This window comes from Papio anubis, chromosome 2, assembly GCF_008728515.1.
Source record: "Papio anubis isolate 15944 chromosome 2, Panubis1.0, whole genome shotgun sequence".
In the NCBI taxonomy this organism is placed as follows: domain Eukaryota; kingdom Metazoa; phylum Chordata; class Mammalia; order Primates; family Cercopithecidae; genus Papio; species Papio anubis.
Window position 1 is genome coordinate 116,402,614 of NC_044977.1, and position 23,816 is coordinate 116,426,429.

At 35.2% G+C, this 23,816-nt stretch overlaps 1 protein-coding gene across 8 annotated transcripts in view; it reads right to left on the reverse strand.

Moving 5' to 3' along the window:
- The window catches only part of NAALADL2 (N-acetylated alpha-linked acidic dipeptidase like 2), a 1,420,296-nt gene that overhangs the window by 1,348,387 nt on the left and 48,093 nt on the right, over positions 1-23,816 (reverse strand). For 5 of the 8 annotated variants that reach the window (XM_021933741.2, XM_021933737.2, XM_021933735.2 and 2 more), the window contains exon 2: positions 13,651-13,779. The exons of 2 other annotated variants lie outside the window; for them this stretch is intronic. The gene's annotated coding sequence lies outside the window, so the exon portion shown is untranslated. Of the gene's footprint in view, positions 1-13,650; positions 16,174-23,816 lie in introns of those variants that run through there. One more of the 8 variants, XM_031662855.1, reaches the window with a different exon arrangement.

Here is a 23,816-nt window from a genome sequence, read left to right on the forward strand (position 1 = left end):
AATAAACATCAAATGTCTAAAATTTTATTTTTAATTTTAAAATTTATTCTAAATTCAGATAGATATTAAAAGCCATTTCAGAATTGTTCATATGGTGAAAAAGTAGACATTCTAAATGTTTATCAATATCAGATGCCACAGACAGCATTTTTAATGCAAAGTCATTAAAAATGAAGACATAGGCTGTAGGTAGTGGCTCATGCCTGTAATCCCAGCACTTTGGGAGGCCAAGGCAGGTGGATTACGTGAGGTCAGGAGTTTGAGACCAGCCTGGCCAACATGGTTAAACCCTATGTCTACTAAAAATACAAAAATTAGATGGTATGGTGGTGGGTAACTGTAATCCCAGCTACTCAGGAGGCTGAGACAGGAGAATCACTTGAACCTGGGAGGCGGAAGTTACAGTGAGCCGAGATCACACCACCGCACTCCAGCCTGGGCAATAGAATGAGACCCTATCTCAAAAAAAAAATAAAAATAAAAATAAAAATAAAAAACAAAAAAAGATATAAACCAATAATTATTGACATAGAAAGATGTACGAAGCAAGGTGCTAGATAAAATACGATTATATCTTCAGAGTAAACTTACTGAAAAAAATCTATCATCCTACTCACCTCAATCTCATCTCAACGATGTTCTCACCTCCTCTCCTCTCTGAACACACATACGTGCACACACATACACGCTTGCACGTGCACAGAGATACACCTATGGGTCTGGAAAGTATATACTAAACAATCAATACAAGTTATCCATGAGTGGTAAAATTAGGAAAAATTTTATTTTCCTCTTTATATTTGTCTGTATTATCTAAATTATTTATGTGTAATAAAAAAAGATTTTTATGGACTATTTGTAAGTTCAAATTTCAAATTGGGCAAAAGAAAGTAAATTTGGAAGTTTCCTAGAAATTAAAAAATGAGTTGTAGCTGGTCATCATAATCAAAGTTTACATAAAATACAATCTATGATGATTTTTTTAAAGTGTCAGAATAAAAAACTAGAAAAATGCCTTGAGGAGTTCTTTCCCACATGAAATGCTACTTAAGGACCTACTAAACAGTGTCCTTCCACTACCCTTATCCCTCATGCTTTATGTTATGATGACTTTATAGCTCCAATAAAAGATAGCCCAGGCTTTAAGTTTCATTTCATTTAAAATTATTTATCAGCTAGGTCTTAAGAAAATAAAATGAAACTGTGGTTTGCATCTTATTTGAGAAAGATAACCTTGAATCTTAAACCTTCTCTGGCATTTTCTTGATCTTTACTAACCATGGCCAAGGTAGAATGGTCTCATCTGCAAATTACTAAAAATAATCAGCTCTTAGAAGTGACCTTGGATGAAGCAATGTTAAATTGGTCAGGAAATTTTTTTGAGGCATCACTATTATTAACTCGCAATTTTTTCATTTCACTCTGCCACTGATGCTTGGCAGGTTATAATTTTTCATTTTTGCACTTGGATGAAACTCAGTGAAGTAGAGATTATGGAGATAGTGGTGAAGAATTTTTACAATGGGATTTTCCTCATCACTCCATAATATTAGGTTACAAAATGGACCTCTATTTGAGACAACTTAGCTGAAGATACATAATCAGACAAGATAACAGTAATGACCTACAGTATATTTTAAGTTTTTGAAAAGTGCTGCCTTCTATTTAGAGAGTTGATGTTATGACCAATTTGTGTACTTGGAAACATTTCCATTGGTGGAGATGGTTTAGGCTGAATCTCTTTTTGATGTCGTCATACCTTCATGAGATAGTATGCTGGAGTTAAAGAAAATGACTATAAAAACAGAAAACACTTCTCTATACGAGATGTCTAGTGACACGGCTTGAAAATGAACTTGTACTACTACTAATGAAGAAGAGTTAATCTTAAACAGGTGGCAACTATTTTTTGTGCATTCTTTCTCCTTCTTTATTTTCATAAGACCAATTCCAATGCCAGTAGTCAGGTCTGGTGACATGTATCTATACCCATATTCTTTCAGAATCTCCTTTCAGATGCTACTTACTCCTGACCACAATATAATAGGCAGTAAATAAATGTAAACTCTCGTTCCTTTAAGTAAGAGAGGGTAGAAAATTCCTTTAAAAATCAAGAATGATTCTCTGCAACAGAAGACTGTTTAAACAGATAGTTAGGATGGAGGCCTAGAGACCAGTCTCCTCCACTCTGCATAAACTAAGAAATGCCCACTTAAGTCTCCAATTCTCTTATCTTGATTCTACCAATAGCATCCAATTGCATGTAGAGCCATGTCCGGTTTGAATACCAAACTAGAAACAAGTACTTCCTAGAAAAACCATTTAATATCCCCAGTGTATCACTCCATATTCCTTAAAAAGGAAACTAAATTGCTATTCCCCCCCCAAAAAAACATTTGCATTGGGGTATTGGTTCTAACTGTGGAATATTCTGTTCCCCTAAAAATTTATATATTATTTTACCATAGAATATTATGATACCTTCACAATACAATTTAGATATAAATGAATCTTTTACCTGCTCTTTATTTGTCCAACCGCTGGCAAAATATATAAACTGAGAGAGCAGCTGCATAGTTAAGCACTCTCCTTTGAGTGCCTACAATACCTGAGAATTTAACAGATCACGTGCTTTTGTAGAACAGCTTAGAGTAACATTTTGTTTTAACTAAAGTTATAGAATAATATGCAAAAATGAAATTAACCATATATCCAGGTGAAGCTGGGCCTCTAGTCTAAATGTATTTTAAAAACAACTGCTAAAAATCTAATATCAAATATACATATTTTCTCTATTAATCTGTACATTTTATTAGAAGAATCTTTGAAAGAAGGGTTCATTATATTTCAATAAAAGAAAAATTCTGACCCAAATTTGGAAATCTTTTTGTATTTGTAAAATTATTAAATGTTTAAAGGAAGTCTATATTGTTCTTCTTATGGTAGAAGACAACCAAGTGAAATGTTTACCAACTCCAGATCATTTCCTTTGTTCTAAATTGCAGACTTTTAGAAATTTTTATAATAAATTTCATGCATAGCATTTCTAGTATTAAGTGAAATAAGCACAAATCTCCATGAGCTATTTCAGTCTTAAGTAGTCAAATAATTAAACTAATATTTTTTAAGTATTTTTGAAAAACCATAAATCTTCTTATAAAAAATAGAGTTTGGACAATTATATTTTTATCTGCAAAGTACATTAAATTAGATCTCCAAAAATAAATATCATCTATACCTTAAGACAAATGCTGATTTTGATTAACTCCTTTTTTAAAAATTTTTTGTGTTGTTTTTAATTACTGACTAGCATAAGCATAATAAGATGAAAAACATAAATGGTTAAGTTATAGTTAGGTTTTCTTAAGAAAAACATATCATGGACTCTTTGTAGTAACTGGAAAAGCCTTATGTTAATTCAGAAACATGGCAGACATTTTCTACATTAGAGTACTCAGGCATACTACCTGGGAGATGCCAAACACTGTCTCGTATCCTATATGTCCCTTGATGCCTTACAAATTTTATCTTCAACTCTCAGAAATCTAAGCATAGCCAAATAGTGCATTCTAATTTGCGTTGTTTCCAAATTGAATACCCCATCCCTCTACATTGTCAAAGTTTTCTGAAAGCAGTAATATGAAAGATTTTTTTTTTTTTTTTTTTTTAAGACGGAGTATTACTCTGTCATCCAGGTTGGAGTGCAGTGGCACGATGTCAGCTCACTGCAACCTCCACCTCCCAGGTTCAAGCAACTCTCTTGCCTCAGCCTCCTGAGTAGCTGAGACTACAGGCATGCGCCACCATACCTGGATAATTTTTGTATTTTTTGTAGAGTCAGAGTTTCACCATGTTGGCCAGGCTGGTCTCGAACTTCTGACCTCGTGATCCACCCAACTCGGCCTCTCAAATTGCTAGGATTACAGACATGAGCCACCGTACATGGCAAGATTATTTTTTATTCGTATCAAGCTTGCTACATAACACCCTGGAAACACAACAGTTAGAAAAGCATAACATTGCTGAAAATTTGGAAAAATTATTACTCTCCCTATTAACAGTTTCCCTATTCAAGACAGTCAGGTTTAATATGCATACATCTGAATACTAAATAAATATTCAAATGAAAATAACTGACTAATAAAAATTACAATTTAAAAAATAAAAGATTTGAGGTAATTTAATGACCATAAATAATGTGTGTCATAATGCTATTTATTAGGCCATTGCAACAGTTATTAAATGAGTATGATGCCTTTCAAGAGTAGAAGTACTGCAGGTAGGACAGCAGAAGAAATTTTGTGCAGTTAAAAAAATTAAAAAGTATCACAGGAATGTAAATTTGAAGTGAACTATAACTGTTATATTTTCTAACAACAACAACAAAAAAATCCATTTAGAGCAATGCTTTTTAAGCATGGTTAACCTGAAATTAAGAAAATGTATACTTTGCAAATCAGACAGTATGTCTTATTTAACAGATGACTGCTTTCAGGCTATCATGGGAAAATAATGGAAGGGAAAACACTAGTCTTCAAGCATGCATTAAAGTCTTCTATTCTGCTTCAGAGGAGAAAAGAGTAACTTTCACTTAAGCTTCTCTATTTTCCTTCTTAACCTATAAAATAAAAAACTAATCCAAGAAAAATAAACTTAACATGATCAAAAAATAGCTCTTACATAAGCAATCTTTAATTCGAAACTATAATAAACTACTGCTAAAGAAGAGACAGACAGAAAATTATAAACAAGTAAAAGAAATGAGAGAATATATTAAAAATTAATGAAACAAAAAATGGAAAACAGTAGAAAATTCAATGATATCAAAAATTGATTCTTTGAAAGAATTAGGTGGAGAACAATAAACTTCTAGCCAGATTAATGAGAGCAAAAAAAAGAAAAAAGATATAAATTTCCAGTATAAGAAATCAGAAATAAGGCATCACTCCAAATGCTACAGCCATTATAGTATTAAGAGAATATTATGAAAAATTTTAAACCAATACATTCTACAACTTAGATGAAATGGAAAAAAAATTCTTTAAAGACACAAACTGCCAAAGTTCATTCAAGAATAAATAAATAGCCATTTGTTGTCCTATACCTTTTAAAGAAATTGAATTTATAGTTAAAACTCTTCCCAAAAATAAAAATCCAGACCCAGATGGCTTCACTGGCAAAAAATTCCTAAATACTTAAAAAGCAAAGTCTCAAAATCTACCAGAAAACTAAAAGGAAGGAATATTTCTCAACATTTTTGTGGCCAGCATTATCCTACTACTATCATAGTGCAAGAAAAAAAATTGAGACCTATATGCCTTATGTAAGCAAACGTAAAAATTAAAATAAAATTTTATCCAGTACAGGCCAGGCACAGTGGTGGGTGCCTATAATACCAGCTACTCGAAAGGCTGAGGCTCGAGAATTGTTTGAACCCGGGCAGAGGAGGTTGCAGTGAGGTGAGATTGTGCCACTGCAGTCCAGCCTGGGTGACAGAGCAACACTAAGTCTCAAAAAAAAAAAAAAAAAAAAAAATTTATCCAATAGAATCCAAAAATATAATGACCAAGGTGAACTTAGCCATTTATCCCAGGGATGCAAGGTCAGCTTAACATTTAAAAAGTAATCAATATAATTCACCATAATAACAGATTGATAAAGAAAAAATACGATCTTTTCAATGCATGCAGGAAAATTATTTACACAATCCCATATCCATTCACAATAAAATTTCTCAGTATACTAGGAATAGAAGGATAGGAATAGAAGGAAACTTCCTCAACATGATAAAGGCATTTTAAAAAAACAATGTCCATTTAACATCACATTTAATAGTGAAAGAGTGAATGTTTTCCTCCCAAAATCAGGAAGAACACAAAGTTGTTTGATCTTATAACTTTGATATAACATTACACTGGAGGTTCTAGCCAGGGTGCATGTGTGTTTGGGGAGTAGGAGGAGGGGAAAAAATAAAATACATTCAGATTGGGAAGGAAGAACCAAAACTGTCTTTATAAGTGATCATATAGGACATGATCATCTATTACAGACAACCCAAAAGAATTTACCAAAAATGGCTATTGCAAATAAATGATTTTAGTAAGGTGGTAGGATCCAAGATCCACATATAATATATAAAACTATATTTCTATATGCTGGCAACAAACAATCAGAAATTCGAATTTAGAAAAATAAAGTCATCTGAAATCACATCAAAATTATGAAATATTTAAAGATAAATTTGACAAAAGGTGTACAAGACCTATAAAGTGAAAATAAAACATTGCCAAGAGAAATAAAAAAGATATATGTAAACAGAGAGGCACACCTTTTTTCAAGGGTCAGAAGACGCAATAGCATTAAAATGACAATTCTCCCCAAACTGATGCATATATTCAACATATTCTGAACAAAATCCCAGCAGGATTTTTACAGAAATTTAAAAACTTATTCTAAAATTCACGTAGAAATCCAAAGAACCTAGACTAGCCAAAATAACTTTGAAAATAAAGAACAAATTTGTAGTTAGGCTAACTCTACCTTATTAGAAGACTTATTATAAAGCTATAGTAGCAAAGAAAGTACAGTATCAGTTTAGAGATAGCCAAATAGACCAATGGAATAAAAGAGAGATTCCAACGAGAGACCCACATATACATGGACAACTGATTTCTTTACCAATAAAAAAAAGACAATTTAGTGGAAAATGGATAGTCTTTTCAATAACTGATGGTGAAACGATTAAAAATCCATATGCAAACAAAAAGAAAAGGCAAGTTGACCCATAATTTAATACATAAAAAATATTCAAAATGGATCACAGATCTAAACTTAAAACTGTAAAACTTTTAGAATAATACATACAAGAAAAGCTTTGTGTGCTTGGGATAGGGATAGGCAACGATGTCTTAGTATAACACCATAAAAGCACACTCTATAAAAGAACAAAGTGGAAAACTGAGTTGCCTCAAAATGAAATACTTCTGCTATTTAAATGACACTGTTAAAACAATGAAAAGACAAGTCACAGGATAGGAGAATATATTTGCAAATTATGTATCTGACAAACTTGTATCCAAAATGTAGGAGGAACCCTTATATCTCAACAACATAAAGAACTTTCAAAACTTAACAAAAACCCAATTGAAAATCTGATAACAGATTTACACAGACATTTCATCAAAGAAGATACAATAGTTTCCCTTATCCCAGGAGAATATGTTCCAAGATCCTCAGTGAATGCCTAAAACCACAAATAGTACCAAATCCTACATATATATTTTCCTATACATACATGCCTACAATAAAGTTTAATTTATAAATTAGACACAGTCTAATAACAGTATAATTAACAATTATAACTTTGCATAATTAACAATTATAACATGAAAAAGGTTAATTACAATAATACACTTTAATAAAAGTTTTATGACTATATTATCTCTCTCAAAATATCTTACTGTTCTGGACTTACCCTAGTTTTCGTTTACCGCAGGTTACTAAAACCATGGAAAGTGAAAATGAGGATAAGGGTGGACAATTGTAAACGGATGTCAAATAAGCAAATGTAAACATGTTCAACATCAGTAATCATTAGGGAAATGCACATTAAAACCACAAAGGGATACCACTATGCTTCTATTAGAATAGTTAAATATATCCACACCATAGGAAGTGTTAGCAAGATGTGGAGAATGTAGAACTCTCATACACTGCAGACTGAGATGTAAATGTACATCCACTTTGGAAAATAGTTTGATAGTTTCTTTAAAAGATAAACTATATATAAACATACATAAACTATATATAAACATATATATGTTTATCTTTTAAATAAACTATAATATATACATTATGCAATCCAGCCATTCCCCTTATTTTCCCAAGAGAAATAAAAGCATAGGTCTATATACACAGTCTTATACCTGAATGTTCCTAGCAGCTTTATTTGTAAGAGCCAAAAACTGGAAAGTCTCAAATGTTTATTAACAAGGAAAAAGATTAACAAATTGAAGCTTACTAAAGCTTATCTATACAATGGAATACTACTCCACAAAAATATTTTTAAACATAAATGATTAATACACAATGATATGCATGAATCACAAAACTATGACTAAAGAAGCCATAAAGAGCATATACCAAATGATTTAATTTATATAAAACCACAAAAATGAAAACTAATATATAATGAAAGAAAGCAGATCAGTGGTTGCCTAGGAACCAGGGGAAGGGCAAGAAGTAAGGATTACAAAGAGGCATCAGGAAACTTGTGGGGGTGAGGTACATGTTTACTACATTGATTATGGTGATGGTATCACGGGTATAAACATATGTCAAAACTTCATAAAATGTATACTTGAAATATATGCCCTTTCCTGCATATCAATTATACTTCATTAAAGCTCTTAAAAATTGAAAAAACAGAAATAAGCATTCTAAAATGTTAGGATTCACTAATTTTCACTTGAACCATTTAACTATTTAACCTGAAACATGTTTGTACTGAAAATATTTTGTTGATTTTAATTCCAAAGATACCACATATCAGGTATATCTTTCAGTTGTTTTCATTAAAGACTCCAGTACTGATAAGCATTAGAATTAAATATATTGTCACATATTTTAGTCTAAGTCCTCTAACTTAAAATTATCACAAGCAATTAACAAGAAATTGAACTATCATTTATTCATTCAAAAGATATTTATTAAGTGTTACAGTCTGTGCCAGCTTCAAAAGATAAAAAGATAAATAAGACTGAGTCTCCACCATCAAGAAGTCACGCCTTAGTAGGGAAGACAGACATTTATGAAGATAATTTTCAAAAGATGTGACAATCGCAATAATAGATAGATGTAGAACTGTGTTCAGGCATAACATGACCAAGGAGGAAGTATACCTAAAGAGTCAGGAGCAAGAAATATAACAAAGGATATGGAATGAAGGGTTTCTTTTTGTTTCTTTTTTTTAAATGGAGATCGTGTCTTGCTATGTTGCCCAGGCTGGTTTTAAACTCCTGGGTTCAAGATAGGATTTTAATCCTTGGCCTCCCAAAGTGCTGGAATTATAGGTGTGAGCCACTGCACCCAGCTGTGAAAGCTTTCCAAAGGAAAATCTTCTAAGCTAAGTGTAAAGTAAGTAACAATATTACAATATCGTGAAGACAAAAAGCTCCTCCTCTGACCCCAGTGACACAAGTTCCAAGACTACACAAATTTTAATATGAATATGAAGATGAATATATGAGAATGATACCCCTGTAGAAATAAAAAAAAAAAAGATTCTGAAAAGTATTACCTGTTTGCATATCATCTATGCCTCCAATATATTAAAATGTTTTGGCAAAATAATTGATGGGCAAATGCTACAAGACTCCAGTTAGGAATTTAAAGGTAAAGGTTTTTTCAAATAGCTTTAAATGTAATTACACATTTTTACTGATAAGCAAGTAATGGAACAAGTAAATTATGGGGTTAGGACAGAGAATGTATCAGGATGCTGGTTATGTTATTATTTTTATCACTTACAATGAACTAATGCATTAATGAACACATTCAGTCTAGATCTTATTGCTGACATGTTTGTGTTTAACTTCTTGGATTGTTATACCCCTCAAGGAGTTTCACAGAAATTATGGAGGTTATGAAGGTAAGTAAATAGTTTTGTAACTGTTCTAACACAACTTCAGTTTACTGTTATTTAATTATTCTATTATTTCAGTACCACCCATCAGAATAATAAGCTCATAATAAGCCCATCTCATCAAGGTCAAGGGTAGCAGTAAGACGGAAACTTTAGATTTTAAAACACTGTTAACTGAGGGTACTTAAAAAAGTAATAATTCTAACCCCTTGAGTACTACACAGATAATAACACATATATGGCCAAATCCTTTCCTTTACCCAATCCTATCACATACATATAAAATATATAAAATATACATACATATAGACACACACACACACACACACACACACACACACCATAAGTTGGCACCAATGAATACATATCTTCAACATTCAGAAAGAATTCACTGTCCTATAATCTGGGCAAAGGAAAAGTGAACCCCTACAGTTATGACCACAAAAGTATCTAAGAAATGAGCCAAAAACATTACCAACATCTAATGTCAACACAAAGATAGCAAAATACTAATAGAAGTTACATTTTCTCCTTAGCATATTTGGCACTTCAAGATGTGTCTAGGCTATTCACAGTAAATCAAACAAAAAAAAAAATGCAAGGCAATAGATAGTATGTGCACAGACTGAGCTGGGAAATAGTGACGGATGCTTAATGAGGTCATGGAACAAATCAACACAGCTGGCCTGCTGACAGTTCATTAGCCACCCTGGAAGAGCCAGAGGTGCCCCACCTAGCACAGCTGCCAAACCAAAAGAAAGCATTGCTGGAGTCCAAGAGCACACTCATACGATCAAAAAATTTTAGCTAGAAAGGCCTAGGAGGTCACATAGTTCAGTGTGTACAGATCCATAGGTTGCTGTTGCATTTCAATGGCTGTATGAACATCCTGAAATTACATACAAAGTTTTCTGTATGCATGCATAAGAACTACTGATCTAATTCAGTCATTCATTTAATGGAAACCGTTCCATTGAAATTGAATTACAGCTCAATAGTACTAAATTAGAAGTAGAATCTCTTGAGTCCCAGCTATTTTTATTTATTTTTTGATATCACACCAAGAAGTCTATTAAGTACTAAAAATTTTAACTGCAGCAGAAAAAGACACACTGCTGGAAAGAAAAAAAAGAAAAAGCTGGAATCACTAATCCTTGATTTTCTAAGAGATTCAGTATCCCCTGTGAACCTCTCAATAAGCTCTCCACGAGTCCATTTACATTGCCCTTCGCTGTGAAAGTGCCAAGCATAACCTGTGTGATATATGTGTTCTGGCAGCCTTGTAATTGAAACAATATCCAAAACAAGTAGCTCATGCCCTGGTGGTATGTCAGAAACCAAAAGTAGTCTGCCACAATACTCAGGGAGAAATGAAAGGACATAAAAGGTTTGGGGAATAAACGTGTTCAAGAACAGGGCTATGTAGTCACTTACAGAGCCTAGTAAATAGGTGATGCTCATTAAATGTTTTCTGAACTAAACTGAACTGGTGTATAAGCCATCTAACAAATCATTCCCAAATGAGGAAGAATTCTTGCTCAAGAATTTTCTCCCTTACGAATGCAGTAAGGCTGTTTTTGTTTGTTTGGTTTTGTTTGTTTTTTAATATAAGCTTTCCTTAAGCAACTCTACACATATTGCTGAATCCTTCATTTATTCTAAAATGGCTCTGAATTTACAAATAGATGGCAGGACTTTTACATGCTCAATAAATAATGTGGGACTTTCTCAGTGTTGCTGTTATTAAAAAAATATATATATATCTCCAGTAAATATTTTAGCTAATGAATAAGAGTATCTCATCAAATTAATAACACTATTAGACTCACTTTCAGATGGTTTAACAGTGGTCTTTGGGGTATAACAACATATTGCTGACTTGGGCAGGCTTCCACTGAATATAAATTTGCACAAAGCAAATTCTCCATCTGAAAATTCCATAATTACCTCAAACTGATCATGCCCCAATCTAAATAAAGTGCTTTCCCCTGAAAACCCTGCTCCTTTTCCCATATTGCCTATTGTGATTAGCAGCATTAAAATCTATCCTTCCAATGTAAAAAGCTTACTGAACTGTCCTCTTCTTTGCCTAAAACATCCAATGAATAATTCAATCAAATCAAATATATCTCATAAATATCAAATTCATACCTTCCTCTTTTTCTTATGGTCATTACCTTGTTAAAAGCCCTGTATCAACTTCTGCCTGAACTCAAAACTCCCTGTACTTCTTCTTTTATTATTATTATACTTTAAGTTCTAGGGTACATGTGCACAACGTGCAGGTTTGTTATATATGTATACATGTGCTATGTTGGTGTGCTGCACCCATTAACTCATCATTTACATTAGGTATATCTCCTAATGGTATCCCTCCCCTCCCCCCCCACCCCACGACAGTCCCTGGTGTGTGATGTTCCCCACGTATCCAAGTGTTCTCATAGTTCAATTCCCACCTATGAGTGAGAACATGCGGTGTTTGAAACCTCCCCCTACTTCTAACTGCTCCCCTATTACAGTTTTTCCTTAGTATGACATTAGAATCAAAAAAGCATATCTGATTATTTCTCACCTCCTGCTTAAAAGCTATCAGTGATTTCCTACTGCATTCAAGTAAACCCATATTTTCCCCTTAAAATAAGAGTTTTTTGGTTCTCATCTGCAAGTGACACCTAACATTTCCCAACAGGCTCCTTAAATCTCCTGCCTTAGAGTCTTGAAGTTTCCCCAAGTGCAATCTGATTTTATTATTCCCTTAACTTTGAACACATACTCTACCCAATCCATGAAATACTCTCCCTGATACCTTCTCTACCTGGCATAGAAGATAACCTTCCTGCAAGGCTTAAAAGCACTTCAAAGGTTGCAAAAAAACTTTTTGTCAGACACATATGATGTTGACTGTTTGATCTCTAATCTGGCACACCTTGTCTGTATCTCTATCACAGCACTTTCCAAACAATATTTTAATTATCTGTTTAGTTGTTCATCTCTATCATTAGTATCTGATCTCTTCAAGGGCATAGACTATACTGAATTTATTTTTGTGCCCATAGCACCTAATAAAATATTTAATACATAATAAACATAAATATTGGTTGAGAAAATAAGGGAATGAATGAATGAAATGATATGGAAGAGCTATGTTCCCTCTTCTGTTGCATATGTAGTTGGTTCAATAACATGAATTTTTTTCCCCCTTTTATTTTCTAGGCCTTTCAGAATATATTTGTTCCTAACTACTCTAGATCCATTTAAAGAAAATTCATTGTATTAATTTGCCAGGGTTGCCACAACAAACTACCACAGACTGTGTGGCTTAAAAAACAGAAATTTATCTTCTAACAATGGAATTTTGAAGTCCATTATCAGGGTGGTTCCTTCTGAGGACTATGGGGAATAATTTACATTGAATTTCTGTTACAGAAATAACACAAGAGCATTTATTTAAAATGAAGAAATTAATATAAATTCAGGTTTCTCTCGACTAGATGGCGGTCTTCTTCCTGTACCTTTATATAATCATGCCTATGTCTGTGTCTATATTCAAATTTATTCTTTCAATAAGAACACCAGTCATATTAGATTAGTGTCCACTCTAATAACATCATTTTAACATTATCACTTCTAAAAATACCTTATATCCAAATCGGGTTACATTCTGAAGTACTGGATGTCAAGATTTCGATATGAATTTTTTGGGAGAGGACATAATTCAGCCCAAAACACCTATCCTTACTCAAGTAAAAAAGCTGGGTTCTGGTTATGTTTTTCAAAGTTTTCAGATTGTTTCTAAATAATGATCCAGATTTTCAGAATATTTTCTATTACCTGTAAAACACTGCACAAGAAAAAAACCCTAAAGTCTCTAACAGTGGTTTTGAAACCCTATCCATTCATTACAGTCAGCAGTTAAGAACTGGAGTTAAAGAAGAATAACCGAATTGATTTTAGTCCAGGCTCAGGCATTAACCATTGAATTTGCCCTGGGCACGATCGTTAAATACCTGGTGCTTCGGTTCTTCACTTGAAAAGGAAAGTGGTCAGACTGATTCCCTCTGCAGTTTCCTAAGATCAAAATCTCTGATTCTACGTTGTCTTATTTTTTCATAGTAATGAGCACTGTTGGAAATGACCTAGAAATAACACAAGAGCATTTATTTAAATGAAGAAATTAATATAAATTCAGTTGCATTTGGAAATGTTTGCACAGCTGAAAACCATAGACCTTCCAGACTCTTAATTAAATTTAATCCACTCTGAAGACACTGTTTTTGGAGTTGTAAATGCATGTGGATGTTGCTTTCAGCACACACACACAAAAATACCTATGGTAGGTATCCCTCATGGCAGTACCTTATGCTACTCCAAAATTATATTCATCAAGGTTAAATATTCCAGCAGTCTTTGTTTTCCAAAAAAAAATTAGTGCCAGAAAAATAAAACCGATCACAATAGGTTATAGGATTAAGTTATATGTTAATTTATAAAAATTCTCATTGAATTCTATAATTCAAAGCATCTAATTGTGCACCCAGTAAATGGTGTCCAGATTCTCTGAACTAATCAATTTGTTTTTCTTCTTTTTTTTTTTTCCTTTTTGAGACAGAGTCTTGCTGTTGTTGTCCGGGCTGGAGTCCAATGATGCAATCTTGGCTCACTGCAACCTCCGTCAACCGGGTTCCAGCAATTCTCCAGCCTCAGTCTCCCAAGTAGCTGAGATTACAGGCGCCCGCCACCAGACCCAGCTAATTTTTGTATTATTAATAGTGACAGAGTTTCACCATGTTGGCCAGGCTGGTCTCGAACTCCTGACCTCAGATGATCCACCCACCTTGGCCTCCCAAAGTGCTGGGATTACAAGCATGAGCCACCATGCCCAGCTTGAACTAATCAATGTTAAAGTCAAACATCACTGTATCTATTTTTTAAATACATCAAGCAAGAGAATTAAGACAATAAAATCATCTTTATTGATAGAGAAAAAATAAACATTCACTTGAAAAAGAGTTCATTTCTCTTGACAAAAGTGGTTTTATCATTTAGCTACAGAATGTAATAAAAGTTTTGGTAAAACATTGATAAAGAATGATTCATATAAGTACTTCCTTTGAGAAGTAATCATGAAATATTAGAACATAAGACTATATGATATGTTAAGAAAATGTGATGCAACATCAATGTTGAAAAAAATGACAATATTTCAGATTATTAAGACATAACAAATTCCTTCGATGGATCATACATTTTAAATTACCAGCTGAGACTAATTCTTGAGGATACTAGCTATATACTAAATTGAATTAATTTATTTAAATATAGAGCTGACATTGGAGAACAAGCTGACATCAAACACTTGGCAATAATAAGGATAAATTATTCCAGAGTACTATCAATATAAAACACTTCCAAAGAGTATTAAACATATGTTTTGTTTAAAAAAATAACTATGTAAATGAACAGCTTGAGAGTAAGTGGAAGCTTTGACTACCCAACACTTCCATGAACTACAAATTTTGCTCAGATTACTGCTGTTCTGGATAGTCAAAAGACACTGTGGACTATGAGGAAGATGGCTATATAATCATGGCCTGCAGTTATAAGATTCAGTAATTTATATAATGGTAAAAATGATACAGGATTCAATAGAGAACACCAGCAATATTAATGCAGGTCATGGTGATCTGAGGTTCATAGTGTACTTTCTGAGAGCATAGTGTTCACCCAAACTTGATAAAGTAATTCTTCCATTTAAGTAATTTCTTGAAGGACGGTGTCCCAATGTTCTCATATGGTGATTCACTTATGGCTAAGTTCTCGCAGAGAATGGTTTACTCATTCTTGTTCACAATAGCTCTGGATGATAGAAGTATTTTATATACCTATAAAATATAAAATACTCTTAAAGTATGTATCTCTCACTTTCATCCCATAATTCAAATCCCATTATAAGTTTTAATTAAGATTGATGGTGGTACTAAATATTTTATAAGCATGAGTCTAAAGTATAAAGAGATCAACTGGCCAGATTATCCTGCTAGTCATGAAATAGAAACCAACAACTTCTCCTTCACCCAATAAAATACCCAAACAAAGGCTTTCAAAGGAGTGCTCTTTGAATAGAAAGGCTCTTCCCACCTAAAAAGAAATGAAATCGCCCCTACTTATTTACTTCATTCTATTGTTTTCAATTCATCTAAGATGTCTCTCCTCCACCGCGTTCCATTTGTTTTGAAAGCTATACACTGCCACTTTCATTTAAAATTGAAACCAGTTCTTGACTTCTTGAGATCTAATTCACATATAATACAATTCACCCATTAAAAGTCTATGATTCAGTGGTTTTTAGTATATTCACAGGGTTGCAAAAATCATCACAATTTCAGAACATTTTCATTCTTCCAAAAAGAAACGCCACGCTCATTAACAGTCATTCCCATTCTCCTTTCTCCTTCCCCTAGGAAATCAATAATCTACTTTCTGTCTCTGTAGACTTACCAATTCTGGACATTTTATATAAATGGAAATCATACAACATGTAAACTTTTGTGGCTATTTTTTTTCCAGGTACCATGTTTTTAAGGTTCATCTGTGTTGCAATATGCATCAATACTTTTTTATTGCCAAATAATATTCCATTGTACAGATATACCACTATTTTATTTATGCATGCATTCATCAGTTTATGGACAATTGTGTTGTTTCATCTTTTGGCTATTATTAATAATGCTGCTATGAATGTTCATATACAACACTTTGTGAGGACATATTTCATTTCTTTTTTCATATATAGCTAGCAATGGAATTTCTGGTTCATGTGGTATGTCTTTTTAATGACATGAGAAACTGCCCAACTGTTTTCCAAAACACCTGAACGAGTTTACATCCCCCTCATCTACACAGAAGGCTTCCCATTTCTCTACAACTTCACTAATACTTGCTGATACATATAAGGGTTACTTATAAGGGTTACATATAAGGGTACAATACTTGCTATATGTAAGGGCTCCCATTTCTCTACAACTTCACTGATATTATCTTTTTGCCACCCTAGTGAGTGTAGTCTGTCACTGTGGCTTTGTTATGCAATTTCCTGATGTGTAATGATGTTAAGCACCTTTTCATGTGTTTATTGGCTACACAATGTCTTCTTATTCTGAGAAACATCTACTCTGATTCTTTGCCTATTTTATTTCATTTTAGTCTGAGTTGTAAGAGTCCTTAATATATTTTAGATACAAGTCCCTTGTGAAAGATATAATTTGCTAACATTTTATCTCATGATATGAGTCATCTTCAACATTTTTTATCATATACTTTGCAAAACAAAACATTTTCATTTTGATGAACTCTAATTTATCTATTCTTTCTTTTATTGTTTGGGCTATTGATGTCATATTTAAAAACCACTGCAGAGCCCAAAGTCATGAAGATATATTCATAAATTTTCTTCTAAGAGTTTTATAGCTGTAGCTCTTATATTTAGGCTTATGGTCCATTTTGAGTTCATTTTTATTCACAATAGGAGGTAAGAATAAAACTTCATTCTCTGCATGTTGATATCCAGTTGCCTCAGCACCATTAGCTAAAAAGACTCTTCTTTCCTCATTAAATTGTTTTGGCACCATTGTCAAAAAGCAACGTGCCATAAATCTGAGTTTAAAAATACAGAATTAAAGAAAAAATATTGCCTGAAAAAATTCCAAGATATCATATTATCATAATCTGATAACATTTAGCCAGCAACCAGCAATGGGGTAGAGAAATGGCTAACCAATATCCAGAGTGCAGATACAATGTGACAATGAAATGCACACTTTATCCACATCAATATCAATACCAATGGTGATAACAGGTTAGAAAGGGGAATATGCTGCAATCTCACAATTGCGCAATGGTATCCTGTGTTTGTAAGCCGTTTTATGACCAAACTTCAAGCAGGGGGCTATGGAAAGATTTTAGATGATCTGGTTTAAAAATGTATGAGGAGTAGCTTCCAAAGGTTAGGTGGGGTGTCTGTGGGTATGAATTGCAGGAATTAAGCAGGACATGAGAACCACTTGTTTAGTAGGCTGATTTAGTATAGGGTTTAGATCCAATAGAGGTTGCGAAACAAGGAATGAAGGTGGAAACCAAGTCATGCAAAGTGAATATGACAAAATTTGGAAGAATTCCATGTGATTGTAAAAAAAAAGAGTTGACTAAGAATTTATCCCAGATACCCAAGATATGAAATTGAGAAGTCTTCCTTCCTTGCTTAAAAAGAGAGTTTTTGCATTGGGTGCATATATATTTAGGATAGTTAGCTCTTCCTGATGAATTCATCCCTTTACCATTATGCAATGGCCTTCTTTGTCTCTTTTGATCTTTGATGGTTTAAAGTCTGTTTTATCAGAGACTAGGATTGCAACCCTGCATTTTTTTGTTTTCCATTTGCTTGGTAGATCTTCCTCCATCCCTTTATTTTGAGCCTATGTGTGTCTCTGCATGTGAGATGGGTCTCCTGAATACAGCAAACTGATGAGTCTTGACTCTTTATCCAATTTGCCAGAAAGTGTCTTTTAATTGGACCATTTAATCCATTTACATTTAAGGTTAATATTGTTATGTATGAACTTGATCCTGTCATTATGATATTAGCTGCTTATTTTGCTCGCTAGTTGATGCAGTTTCTTCCTAGCATCGATGGACTTTACATTTTGACATGTTTTTGCAATGGCTGGTACCTGTTGTTCCTTTCCATGTTTAGTGCTTCCTTCAGGATCTCTTGTAGGGCAGGCCTGGTAGTGACAAAATCTCTAAACATTTGCTTGTCTGGAAAGGATTTCATTTCTCCTTCACTTATGAAACTTAGTTTGACTGGACATGAAATGCTGGGTGGAAAATTCTTCCCTTTAAGAATGTTGAATATTGGCCCCCACTCTCTTCTGGCTTGGAGAGTTTCTGCCGAGATCTGCTGTTAGTCTGATGGGCTTCCCTTTGTGTGTGACCCGACCTTTCTCTCTGGCTGCACTTAACATTTTTTCCTTCATTTCAACTTTAGTGAATATGACAATTATGTGTCTTGGCGTTGCTCTTCTCAAGGAGTATCCTTGTTGCATTCATTGTATTTCCTGAATTTGAATGTTGGCGTGCCTTACTAGGTTGGGAAAGTTCTCCTGGATGATTTCCTGCAGAGTGTTTTCCAACTTGATTCCATTTTCCCTGTCACTTTCAGGCACATCAATCAGATGTAGATTTGGTCTTTTCACATAATCCCGTATTTCTTGGAGGCTTTGTTCATTTCTTTTTACTCTTTTTTTCTCTACACTTCTCTTCTCACTTCATTTCATTCATTTGATCTTCAATCGCTGATACTCTTTCTTCCAGATGATCGAGTCGGTTACTGAAGCTTGTGCATATGTCATGTAGTCCTTGTGTTATGGTTTTCATCTCTATCAGTTCTTTTAAGGACTTCTCTACATTGGTTATTCTAGTTAGCCATTCATCAAATCTTTTTTCAAGGTTTTTAGTTTCTTTGCGCTGGTTACGTAGTTTCTCCTTAGCTCTGAGAAGTTTGATTGACTGAAGCCTTCTTCTCTCGACTCGTCAAAGTCATTCTACATCCAGCTTTGTTCCGTTGCTGGTGATGAGCTGCGTTCCTTTGGAGGGGGAGATGCGCTCTGATTTTCTGAATTTCCAGCTTTTCTGCACTGCTTTTCCCCCGTCTTTGTGGCTTTATCTGCCTTTGGTCTTTGATGATGGAGACGTACTGATGGGGTTTTGGTGTGGGTGTCCTTTCTGTTTGTTAGTTTTCCTTCTAACAATAAGGACCCTCAGTTGTAGGTCTATTGGAGTTTGCTTGGGTATCAGCAGCAGAGGCTGCAGAAGATAGAATATTGCTGAACAGCGAGTGTTGCTGTCTGATTCTTGCTCTGGAAGCTTTGTCTCAGGGGAGTACCCCACCATATGAGGTGTGAGGTGTCAATCTGCACCTAGTGGGGGATGTCTCCCAGTTAGGCTACTCAGGGGTTAGGGACCCACTTGAGCAGGCAGTCTGTCCGTTCTCAGATCTCACCTCCCTGCTGGGAGATCCGCTGCTCTCGTCAAAGCTGTCAGATGGGGGCATTTACCTCTGCCGAGGTTTCTGCTGCTTTTTGTTTAGCTACGCCCGGTCCTCAGAGGAGGAGTCTACAGAGGCAGGCCAGCCTCCTTCAGCTGTGGTGGGCTCCACCCAATTCGAGCTTCTCGGCGGCTTTGTTAACCTACTTAAGCCTCAGCAATGGCAGGCGCCTCTCCCCCAGCCTGGCTGCCGCCTTGCAGTTAGATCTCAGATTGCTGTGCTAGCAATGAGGGAGGCTCCGTGGGTGTGGGACTCTCTGGGTCAGGTGTGGGATACAATCTCCTGGTGTGCCGTTTGCTAAGACCCTTGGTAAAAAGCAGTATTAGGGTGGGAGTTACCTGATTTTCCAGGTGTTGTGTGTCTTAATTTCCCTTGGCTAGGAAAAGGAATTCCCATCCCCTTTGCGCTTCCCAGGTGAGATGATTCCTCGCCCTGCTTCAGCTCTCACTGGTCAGGTTGCACCCGTGGACCAACACCAACTGTCTGACATGACCCAGTGAGATGGACCCGGTACCTCAGTTGAAAATGCAGAAATCACCCATCTTCTGTGTTGCTCACGCTGGGAGCTGGAGGCTGGAGCTGTTCCTATTCGGCCAACTTGGGCATATGCACCCAATACAGGAGCACCCAGATTCATAAAGCAAGTCCTTAGAGACTTACAAAGAGACTCAGACTCCCATACAATAATAATGGGAGACTTTAACACCCCACTGTCAACATTAGACAGATCAACGAGACAGAAAGTTAACAAGGATATCCAGGAATTGAACTCAACTCTGCACCAAGTGGACCTAAGAGACATCTACAGAACTCTCCACCCCAAATCAACAGAACATACACTCTTCTCAGCACCACATCGCACTTATTCCAAAATTGACCACAGAGTTGGAAGTAAAGCACTCCTCAGCAAATGTACAAGAACAGAAATTATAACAAACTGTCTCTCAGACCACAGTGCAATCAAACTAGAACTCAGGACTAAGAAAATCAATCAAAACTGCTCAATTACATGGAAACTGAACAACCTGCTCCTGAATGACTACTGGGTACAGAACGAAATGAAGGCAGAAATAAAGATATTCTTTGACACCAATGAGAACAAAGATACAACATACCAGAATCTCTGGGACACATTTAAAGCAGTATGTAGAGGGAAATTTATAGCACTAAATGCCCACAAGAGAAAGAAGGAAAGATCTATAATTGACACCCTAGCATCACAATTAAAAGAACTAGAGAAGCAGGAGCAAATACATTCAGGAGCTAGCAGAAGGCAAGAAATAACTAAGATCAGAGCAGCATTGAAGAAGATAGAGAACAAACCCCCCCCCCCACAAACATCAATGAATCCAGGAGCTGGTTTTTTGAAAAGATCAACAAAATTGATAGACTGCGATCAACAAAATTGATAGACTGCTAGCAAGACTAATAAAGAAGAAAAGAGAGAAGAATCAAATAGACGCAATAAAAAATGATAAAGGGCATATCACCACCGACCCCACAGAAATACAAACTACCATCAGAGAATACTATAAACACCTCTATGCAAATAAACTAGAAAACCTAGAAGAAATGGATAATCGCCCAGACACTTACACCCTCCCAAGACTAAACCAGGAAGAAGTTGATTTCCTGAATAGACCAACAGCAGGCTCTGAAATTCAGGCAATAATTAATAGCCTACCAACCAAAATAATTCCAGGACCAGATGGATTCACAGCTGAATTCTACCAGAGGTACAAGGAGGAGTTGGTACCATTCCTTCTGAAACTATTCCAATCAATAGAAAAAGAGGAAATCCTCCCTAACTCATTTTATGAGGCCAACATCATCCTGATACCAAAGCCTGACAGAGATACAACAAAAAAAAGAGAATTTTAGACCAATATGCCTGATGAACATCGATGCAAAAATCCTCAATAAAATACTGGCAAACCAGATCCAACAGCACATCAAAAAGCTTATCCACCATGATCAAGTGGGCTTCATCCCTGGGATGCAAGGCTGGTTCAACATACGCAAATCAATACATGTAATCCAGCATATAAACAGAATCAAAGACAAAAACCACAAGATTATCTCAACAGATGCAGAAAAGGCCTTTGACAAAATTCAACAGCCCTTCATGCTAAAAACGCTCAATAAATTCGGTATTGATGGAACGTACCTCAAAATAATAAGAGCTATTTATGACAAACCCACAGCCAATATACTGAATGGGCAATAACTGGAAGCATTCCCTTTGAAAACTAGCACAAGACAGGGATGTCCTCTCTCATCACTCCTATTCAACATAGTGTTGGAAGATCTGGCTAGGGCAATCAGGCAAGAGAAAGAAATAAAGGATATTCAGTTAGGAAAAGAAGCAGTCAAATTGTCCCTGTTTGCAGATGACATGATTGTATATTTAGAAAACCCCATTGTTTCAGCCCAAAATCTCCTTAAGTTGATAAGCAACTTCAGCAAAGTCTCAGGATACAAAATTAATGTGCAAAAATCACAAGCATTCTTATACACCAGTAATAGACAAACAGAGAGCCAAATCATGAATGAACTCCCATTCACAATAGCTTCAAAGAGAATAAAATACCTAGGAATCCAACTGACAAGGGATGTAAAGGACCTCTTCAAGGAGAACTACAAACCACTGCTCAGTGAAATAAAAGAGAACACAAACAAATGGAAGAACATACCATGCTCATGGATAGGAAGAATCAATATCATGAAAATGGCCATACTGCCCAAGGTAATTTATAGATTCAATGCCATCCCCATCAAGCTACCAATGAGTTTCTTCACAGAATTGGAAAAAACTGCTTCAAAGTTCATATGGAACCAAAAAAGACCCCGCATTGCCAAGACAATCCTAAGTCAAAAGAACAAAGCTGGAGGCATCACGCTACCTGACTTCAAACTATACTACAAGGCTACAGTAACCAAAACAGCATGGTACTGGTACCAAAACAGAGATATAGACCAATGGAACAGAACAGAGCCCTCAGAAATAATACCACACATCTACAGCCGTCTTATCTTTGATAAACCTGACAAAAACAAGAAATGGGGAAAGGATTCCCTATTTAATAAATGGTGCTGGGAAAATTGGCTAGCCATAAGTAGAAGGCTGAAACTGGATCCTTTCCTTACTCCTTATACAAAAATTAATTCAAGATGGATTAGAGACTTAAATGTTAGACCTAAAACCATAAAAACCCTAGAAGAAAATCTAGGTAATACCATTCAGGATATAGGCATGGGCAAGGACTTCATGTCTAAAACACCAAAAGCAATGGCAACAAAAGCCAAAATTGACAAATGGGATCTAATTAAACTAAAGAGCTTCTGCACAGCAAAAGAAACTACCATCAGAGTGAACAGGCAACCTACAGAATGGGAGAAAATTTTTGCAATCTACTCATCTGACAAAGGGCTAATATCCAGAACCTATAAAGATCTCAAACAAATTTACAAGAAAAAAACAAACAACCCCATCAAAAAGTGGGCAAAGGATGTAAACAGATATTTCTCAAAAGAAGACATTCAGACAGCCAACAGACACATGAAAACATGCTCATCATCACTCGCCATCAGAGACATGCAAATCAAAACCACAATGAGATACCATCTCACACCAGTTAGAATGGCAATCATTAAAAAGTCAGGAAACAACAGGTGCTGGAGAGGATGTGGAGAAATAGGAACACTTTTACACTGTTGGTGGGACTGTAAACTAGTTCAACCATTGTGGAAAACAGTGTGGCGATTCCTCAAGGATGTAGAACTAGAAATACCATTTGACCCAGCCATCCCATTACTGGGGATATACCCAAAGGATTATAAGTCATACTGCTATAAAGACACATGCACACATATGTTTATTGCGGCACTATTCACAATGGCAAAGACTTGGAATCAGCCCAAATGTCCATCAGTGACAGACTGGATTAAGAAAATGTGGCACATATACACCATGGAATACTATGCAGCCATAAAAAAGGATGAGTTCGTGTCCTTTGTAACGACATGAATGCAGCTGGAAACCACCATTCTCAGCAAACTGTTACAAGAACA